At 45.4% G+C, this 9,281-nt stretch overlaps 1 long non-coding RNA gene across 1 annotated transcript; it reads left to right on the forward strand.

Moving 5' to 3' along the window:
- Positions 1-83: 83 nt before the first annotated feature.
- On the forward strand, positions 84-5,817 carry LOC134733574 (uncharacterized). Its single transcript, XR_010117170.1, has 3 exons — positions 84-1,995; positions 2,248-2,762; positions 3,928-5,817. It is a non-coding gene; the product is annotated as an uncharacterized lncRNA (long non-coding RNA).
- The last annotated feature ends 3,464 nt before the right edge of the window (positions 5,818-9,281 follow it).

Genomic DNA, 9,281 nt, shown 5'->3' on the forward strand with positions numbered 1-9,281 from the left:
TGCCGCACACCTCCTTCCCGCCCTCGGTGGCGCACGGGGGCGGGGCCTGCTGCCGTAAAATGGCTGGAGCTGGGCCAGGGCTGGCAGGCTGTTGCTAGGCTCCAGCGGCTCCCCGCCCGCGGGGGCGTGGAAGTGACAGCTCTCTGACCCGCAGGGCTGTGGGCGCCCTGCCGAGTGTCGCGCGGTCTTGGGGAGCCCTGCAGTGGGGCCCCTGCGGCGCAGCGCGCGGTGGGACTGGCCGGGTTCCCGCGGCGCCCATGGCCTGTGTCTGCGCCGGTTCCTGGCAAGGGCACCTTGGCCGGGCGGCCCGCGTTCCCCGCGCTTCCCGCACCCACGTGAGCGGACCCGGCCCGCAAGCTGGGCCAGCCCGCGGTTTCCGGGCACTGGGGAGTGCACAGAGCCCCGGGCCAGCGACCGCAGCTGGGGCCCCTGGCTTCTCCCGAGCACTTTCCCCCGGACGAGTCCCTCCAGGGTGGCGGGCGGCACCCAGGGCCGGCGCTCCTCACCAACGCGCTGCAGCTACCGGCTCAGGAGGGAGCCGCAGCGTCGGAGGAGGAAAGCATTTAAGAATAGCACAAAGCCTTAGGCTCGAGGAAGCGTGACTGCTTACGTGTTGAAAATAAAGGTTCTATAAGTCCCACCGCGGGTGCGTATTGAAAAGAAAGGGACCATTAGCACGCGACCCTCGCCTAGGAGTATATAAACCGCAGCAAGACTTTCGGATCACCAAGGCAGAGAAAAGAACACGTTGAAGGCTTTCGCTCAGTTTTCCAGGTTGTTTCGTTTCGTTTTGTTTCTAATGTGGATGATCATTTAAAATGCCTCTGGTGGCCGGGCGCGGTGACTGACGCCTGTAATCACAGCACTTCGGGAGGCCGAGGCGGGCGGATCACCTGAGGTTAGGAATTCGAGACCAGCCGGGGCAACATGGTTAAACCCCCTCTCTACTAAAAATAAAAAAATTAGCTGGGCGTGGTGGCATGTGCTTGTAGTCCCAGCTACTTGGGAGGCTGAGACAGAAGAAACGCTTGAACCCGGGAGGCGGAAGTTGCAATGAGCCGAGATTGCGCCATTGCACTCCAGCCTGGGCAACAGAGCAAGACCCTGTCTCCAAAAAAACAAAACAAAATTCCTCTGGTAGCCGGGTGTGGTGGCTCACGCCTGTAATCTCAGCACTTTGGGAGGCTGAGGCAGGTGGATCACTTGAAGTCAGGAGTTTGAGACCAGCCTGGCCAACATAGTGAAACCTCGTCTCTACTAAAAATACAAAAATTAGCCAGGCATGGTGATGCGCGGCTGTAATCCCAGCTACTCGGGAGGCTGAGGCATGAGAATCGGTTGAACCCGGGAGGTGGAGGTTGTAGTGATCCGAGATTGTGCCATTGCACTCCAGCCTGGGCAACAGAGGGAGATCCTGTCTCTAAAATAAAAAATAAATAAAATGCCTTTGGTGAACAGGAACGCTCAACATTAGTGATCCGCAGTGTATTAGTGTTAATAATGGACATCCCCTTTGATCCAGCAAGCCCATCTAGAGATTTCCTAAGATAGACAAGCCAGTTTGTGCAATTTCATCTGTACAGCATTGTTTTTAGTATGGAAAGATTAGAGTTTACATATCCACCCATAGGGAGAGAGTTAAATAAATTATGGTGCATCCGTTTAGTGGATTAGTATACAGCCATTAGGAATAAAGGAATTCTATATGTGCTGGTATGAAATATCTTTCTTATTTTCAAGAAAAAAGCCCAGGTTCTAAATAGTGTATAAAGTATGCTACTCATTGTGCATAGGGACAAAGAAAATATATACATTCATGTTTGCAAAGATACTGGAGAAATGTTAGTAGTGGCTGCCTCTAAGGATGACCAAGAGTGACAGTGACTTTTCATTGTATCTTCCTTTGTTCTTTTTGAAATTTGTGCAGTCTACGTATGCTATCTATTCAAAATAAGTGGTGTTAAAGAAGAAGAAATGCCTTTGAGAATGAAAACGGTAAGCCCTTGATTGAGTGGGGTTCATTTTCTGTTAGGATCGTGGGCTCTCTTGGTCACAGCTGACCTTGATCATCTCTGAAAGTGTATCTCATTACACAATATTGCCGTCTTATAATAACACCAGGAAGGTTGTTCTGTTTCACATGAACATGCTTCATGATGGGGTTAGGAATGTACAACCTGTGAAAAGTGAGGGAATCTTGATTATTAATAATAATATTATTAATAGCTACCTTTTCTTGATCATTAGGCACTATTTGTACATTATTTCTCCTTCTCACATCGACCCAGAAGGTAGGTGTAAGGAAACTGCGTGGCTTCTTGAATGAAGCCAAACTGCTCTGCAAGATTGGTGGAAAAGGAGACTCACCATCTGCTAACAGGCTCCTGGATCTCATAGCTGCTCTGTCTTAGCCCTTAATATGTTTCTTTTCCTCATGGATAGTGGTTCTGAAACCTGAGCTGTCAGAAGAATCCTTGGCAGATTCCTAGATGCCAGCCTCAGACTCAGAAGGTCTGGAGTTGGGGCTGAAATTTGCGTGGCTAATGAGCGCTGCAGGTGACTCTGAGGCTGCTGGTCAGTGTCCAGCACTTGGAGAAACTCTACTGAGGGCACCTGCCCCTAATTTACTGTTGCCACCACTGGGCTGGGGTCAAGAGGCTTTACTTCCCACATCTGGGCCTCAACTGGGACCTCTGAGCTTTCCACTAGTTTCCATTCCATGAAGGAGTACAAATTGGAGTATGTAAAGACAAAAGACATATGTAAGTGGATAATTTGGATTTGAACTAAGTTCTCTGTGACTTTCAAAGCCATACTTTCCCCATGTTGCCACAAAAAGTATTTCTTTCATGTTGCCCTGTATCTCTTACTTCAAATATGAAGCAGGAATGTGATCTAAAGCATAAGAACATAGCAATAGATAGACCCATGTACATGATTTTGTAAAACTTTAGAAAGGCCAGTCATACATGGTTTGTCCATATTTGGATGGCATATGGAAGGCACAAATGAAAGCATCACTGGTTATTCTGAACCCCAGGTTTGTGGAAGTGAGTGTAAAGACCCAGCAGTGAGCCCCAATCTCACCTGCCCATGAAAGTTCAGAAACAACAATCAGAATGGGCTGCACTTGGCATTTCTCTGTAGATGCAGGATCTGTGAGTTTGGACAGATTTCTGGTCAGTTTGGAAGGAAGCTGGCCTCTGTTGACAGAGCACCCCTTATGGGTCAGTATTGTACAGGTAGTCCACGTACACTGTGTATGCGATGACAGTGCGTCTGCTTGTAGAAGGGGCTGGGTCCCCTCTGCAGAGCCTCCGCATGGGGCTGCATGACTGGTTCCGGCCGGCTTGCTGGGGAGCGCCCAGCCTGTCCACAAAGGGAATCTTCATTCTTCCTGATCTGCAGAGCCATTTGCAATGCGTGATGGCAACTGCTTAACTTCAGTTTTCATCCCTGGGCCAGAGATTTCTGTGCCCTGGGATAATAAACATATTATCTAAAGAGCTTTTATTTCTTTCTAAAGAATAAGGAAAATGATAGTCTGAAGAATTTCTATTTCTTTTGTAATTATCTCAGGGGAAGGTAGTTATTAAGTGTTCACTGATTAGGATTAATGTTTGCAATTTTTGTCAAGAACAGAATGTATGTATTACTAATTTAACCATAATTTCAGTCGAAACTATGTCATTAAAAATGTTGGCAGTTATGCTTTTCCTGCATGGTTATGAATTTTTTCATGTATCTACATAGTATTTTTCTAACAGTCTAATTTTAATTCATTCACTTTCTCAGGAAAATGTATTTTTTTTCCATTTCAGCATGTAGTACTTGTGTTACCTTTTCATGAGGCCCACACTCCTCCAAGGAGGCTGTTGATTGGCTCTAAGCTGATTACCTCCATTTGTTCTTTCCTTGATCTTACAGTGTCCATCAGCTTCCTATGATCGAAGAAAAGTTTCCATTTGTAATAAACCAGCTTCTCTCATCCAATTATCAACATAGACCAAAAAAAAAAAAAAAAAGAAAAAGAAAAAAAAGGCCAGGCGCAGTGGCTCATGCCTGTAATCCCAGCACTTTGGAAGGTCAAGGTGGGCAGATCACTTGAAGTCAGGAGTTCAAGACCAGTGTGGCCAACATGGTGAAACCCTGTCTCTACTAAAAATACAAAAATTAGCCGGGAATCGGTGGTGCGCGCCTATAGTTCCAGCTACTCAGGAGGCTGAGGCAGGTGAATCGCTTGAATCCAGGAGGCGGAGGTTGCATTGAGCGGAGATCATGCCACTGCACTCCAGCCTGGGTGGCAGAGCAAGACTCTGTCTCAAAAAGAAAAAGAAAAAAGAAAGAAAAAATAAAAAAGCAGAGTCGTTCTGTGAGTGAAAACACTGAATTCCACCGGTTCCTGATCATATTGCCTTTATTTCGTTCATTCATTCATTCTGGAAATGGGGATAAATAGCCCGCTTGTCTTTCCTGCAGGTTTGTTACAATGGTGAAGGCAATTTAGAAGGAAGTATTTAGTGGAGGATAAAAGTGTTTCGTAAATGTAAAGATGCATTGTTTTGTTTCTGTCCTGCTGCCCAATTTTCTCTCAGCCCAACACCTGCCTCTATTTGGTTCTTAGGTTACACATTAATTCCATTTGCTTAGTAATTTAAAGAATGTACTATAGTACACCAATAAGCTAAGAAACTCGGGCCCTTGACCCCGAGTCACCAGTGTCACCTAGATTCAAAAACCAATATAACGAGTCAAGTATGAATGCACAATGATTTAGCTAAGATAGCCCTTCTTGTCCCACCTCTAATGAATCCACATGCTGCCCCAGGGCTTGGTACATGCTGTTAAGCAAGCAGCTTTGCTCCCTCCTGCTCCCTATTTTTGTCTTAGGTTGGTTTCAGTCCTTCCACTGTGGATGGAGAAGTCACAAAGAAATGGTTTTGCAGGCAAGGAATCTTTACTCTGTTTAGCAACTCAGTAACTTGCTAGCAAATAAATGGCAAAGGGTCAAAGAAAGTGGAAACATCACTATTTTGCAATCCCTATTGAAATGAGGGATTCAAGCAACAATCATCAATAGAAGCCAAAATCCTCCTTTGAAGGGAACTGGATAATCCCAAGTGCTGGACTGTTGCCCACAGATTCTCCGCTGCTGGTCACGAGGGGAAAAGTGCTCAACATACTATACAGGCAGCTTTCCCAACCACTCTGTCCCCAGCAGCTGGGAGCAGGGAGAAATAGTGAGGAGGTTTTCATGGTCAAATGTATTTAGAAACTTATTTGAATCAGGCAATTACTTAATTTCTGCAGCTCTTCTGAGAGCCTTTACTAAGCTATGTGAATTGTGATACCGCAAGAGGAACTCTCACCATGTAGCATTTCCCAAACTTTTTATTTTTTATTTTATTTTATTTTTTGAGACGGAGTCTTGCTCCGTTGCCCAGGCTGGAGTGCAGTGGCGCGATCTCGGCTCACTGCAAGCTCCGCCTCCCAGGTTCACGCCATTCTCCTGCCTCAGCCTCTCTAAGTAGCTGGGACTGCAGGCGCCCGCCACCATGCCCAGCTAATTTTTTTTGTATTTTTAGTAGAGACGGGGTTTCACCGTGATCTCGATCTCCTGACCTCGTGATTCGCCTGTCTCGGCCTCCCAAAGTGCTGGGATTACAAGCGTGAGCCACCGCGCCCGGCCTATCCCAAACTTTTTATTGAGACAGAGTCTCACTCTGTCACCCAGGATGGAGTGCAATAGCGTGATCTCAGCTCACTGCAATCTCTGCTTCCCAGGTTCAAGTGATTGTCGTGCCTCAGCGTCCCAAGTAGCTGGGATTACAGGCCTGTGCCACCATGCTCAGCTACTTTTTGTATTTTTGGTAGAGACAGGGTTTCACCATGTTGGCTGGTCTGGTCTCGTACTCCTGGTCTCAAATGATCCACCTGTCTCAGCTTCCCAAAGTGCTGGGATTAGAGACGTGAGCCACTGCACCTGGTCCTCCCAAACTTCTTTGAACATAGAGCCCGTTTGGAAGGTGTATTTGTGGGACTAAGCCTCCCAGGGGGCTCCGGTGGCTGTACGCCCTGATGGCTGTGCACCCCGACCGCTGTGCACCGTGACAGCTTTCATGCCTTCCAAGCTCGGGGGTGCCATGGGAGGGCTCAGAGCCGAACACCAGGCTGGATGAGCCTGACTGCTTTGTAGCTGCCTGTATGTGGCAAGTAACTAACACTCCCTAGGCCTCAATTTTTTAATCTATAAAATGAAAGCAGTAAATATCACGTCATACAAGTTGTTGAGTATTTATGAGAATTAAAAGGAATAATCACCATAAAAGGCCTGATACTGCCAATAATATATTTGACAAATATGAATTTCTCTTTTTCCCTTTATTCTACTTTATGGCAACTCCTACCTACTATTCTTTCTTTTGCTACTAAGCAGACATACGGGTTTGTTTGTTTGTTTGTTTGTTTTATCAGGGAGAGGTTCTAAATGTTGTACTCTTTAACCCTCAAAGCATTATCTATTCTCTTAGAGGGTAAAGGGCAGAGATGTTATATCCCTGTTGGTTTCTAACCTTGGAGAAGGTCAGAAACGTCATGAGCTCTCTCTAGATCCTCTTATCTGCTTCTCTTACACAATCGTTTGGTTCTGTGTGTGGTGAAAACTGGATTGGGGGAAAATCAGATCAGCAGAAACCAAATGTTGAACCAACTGGTGAATAGAGAAATACAGATTAAGTATCCCTACAGTGGAATATTATTCAGCAATAGAAAGAAATGAAGTGTGGACCCATGCATGGAAGGATGCAGGGATGCTTCCTAAAGCATCGAAGGACCTTGAAAACACAGGGCTAAGTGAGAGGAGCCAGACAGGAAGGATCATGTATTGTGTGGTCTGCTCACGTATGGTCTGCTCGCATATTGTATGATCTGCTTACATGAAATGCCCAAGGTAGGCAAATCCACAGTCAGGAAATAGATCGGTGGTTGCCAGGGACAGGGACTTTTGGGGGAAAATAGAGAGTGACTGTTAACAGGGACCTGCTTTCTTCTGGGGTGATGAAAGTGGTCTAACGTTGATTGTAGTGAGGGTTGTGCAGCTCTGTGAATATGCTAAAAAACCATTGAATTGGACACTTTAAATGGGTGCAAATTATATTCCAATAAATTATCTGTAGAAACTTAACAGTTTATTATTATTATTATTTTGAGATGGAGTCTTGGTCTGTCGCCCAGGCTGGAGTGCAGTGGCGCGATCTCAGCTCACTGCAACCTCTGCCTCCTGGGTTCAAGCGATTCTCCTGCCTCAGCCTCCTGAGTAGCTGGGACTACAGGTGCATGCCACCATGCCCGGCTAATTTTTTTTTTTTTTTTTGTATTTTTAGTAGAGGCGGGGTTTCACCGTGTTAGCCAGGATGGTCTCAATCTCCTGACCTTGTGATCCGCCTGCCTCGGCCTCAGAAAGTGCTGGGATTACAGGCTTGAGCCACCACGCCCAGCCCGAAACTTAACAGTTTTAAAAAACTTTTAAAAAGATACACAGAAAGAGAGCAAACAAAACAATCCCCCTCCCCCCACCATCAAAGTCTTTTGTCTTAATTAGCGCACTAATTCTTTTGATAAGTAAAGGGAAGAGAGCATTTATCTGTATGAACTATTGCAGCTAGCCCGGGTGATGAAGGAAAGCTCTTCTTTTCAGAATAATTCCAGATAATAAATGTGAAAGAATAGTAGAACGAAAAGAACACTCCTTGGCCATCCCAAGTGAAGTTACTGCTTCAGACAAAAATCATCGAGGGATGCTAAAAGCATTCAGTCCATGGTTAATAGAAATGCAGACAGGCACCAGGCAGTCGGTATAATGCCCGGGGTGATTTGTCAGTCCTCAGGGGAAAATGCAGACTCACAAGGAGGGATCCACTGGACCTTAGCCTCACTAAGGGAAGGGGGCCAGCTCCAGGTGCCAGCCGGGAGGATGTTGTGAAGCCAGCAGCCCCACCGAGGGGTATTCCTGTGGGAAATCTTGAGCCTGAATCTAGTCAAATCTTTAACTCTATCCTTCAGTTTACAGGAGATAAATGAGAAATAACAGAAACTAGTGAAAGCAAACTATGGGAAAGTAACCTAACTTATCCAGCCAGTGGAGCATTTGACAGGACCACTGAGCCCATCTCCACCCATCATGGGTTGGAAGAGCAGGGGTCTCTGAATCCTTGTTGTAAATAGGGGAGGAAAGGTGTGACGCTTTCCCCCCACTCATCATTAGGGTCACAGCCAACATCTCGTAACGAAAGACAGGTTAACAAGAGAAAAGCCTCACAAATGTATGCAATCAAAGTTTTATGTGACACAGGAGGTTTCAGAAATAAAGACCCAAAGATCTGGGGAAACTGTATTTTTATGCTTAGGTTTGATGGAGAAAGGATAGCCAGTAGAGATGTGATGGAATGTAAGGGTAACGGTCATAAACTGAGTGGGGAACCCCAGCAAGGCCGGTGTGTCAGATTTTTCAGGACCTCTTTCCTCCTGGGTATTGGGCAGGACCCCTCTGGAATAAGAGTCTTCAACGGAGAAGGGAGAGAGGGACCATTCCAGGTTTTACGGCTTGCTTTGCAGGAAAGAGAGGGCCATGAGACAGGAGGACCTTGTTTCTGGGCCCTTCCAATCTCCTTTAAAGTTCCCAGAATGCAAAAGTGCGTACTTTGAAGTATCAGGTTCTGAGCCCAAATACGTCCAACAGGATTATAATGGGATCCACGCTGGAACTTTACGTTTTTAGTAGACACACTAAACACATTTTTAAAAGGTCAAATTGATTTTAATGATATATTCTATGTAGCCCACTCTATCCAAAATATTATTGCACCATGTCATCAATATAGAAGTTATTATTGAAATACCCTCTTTTCCTCTTTTCGTGCTAAGTTTTCAAAACCTGATGTGCATTTTGCAATTATGATTCATCTCAATTCAGGTGCTAAATTTCATTGGCAATGCTTGATCTATACTTGAATTTCAAAAATTACAGGTTTTAAAAGTATATCAGATACCCAAGTTGTTCCAGATATACTGAAAAGTTTTCCAAAGCTGAATTGACTGCCAAAAAATTATGTTCATTTAACGTTTATATTCACCTTGACAAAATGGGTTCATCTTTGTAAGAACTGATTCACTTTGAAGCAAAAACATCCATTTCAAAGCTACATCACTTCAAGTTACCTCAGTTCACCTACTTGTTTCAATTGAGTTGTAATAACATTGAATTAAAAAGTGACTGCATAAAT

Source organism: Symphalangus syndactylus, chromosome 2 (genome assembly GCF_028878055.3).
Source record: "Symphalangus syndactylus isolate Jambi chromosome 2, NHGRI_mSymSyn1-v2.1_pri, whole genome shotgun sequence".
NCBI lineage: Eukaryota > Metazoa > Chordata > Mammalia > Primates > Hylobatidae > Symphalangus > Symphalangus syndactylus.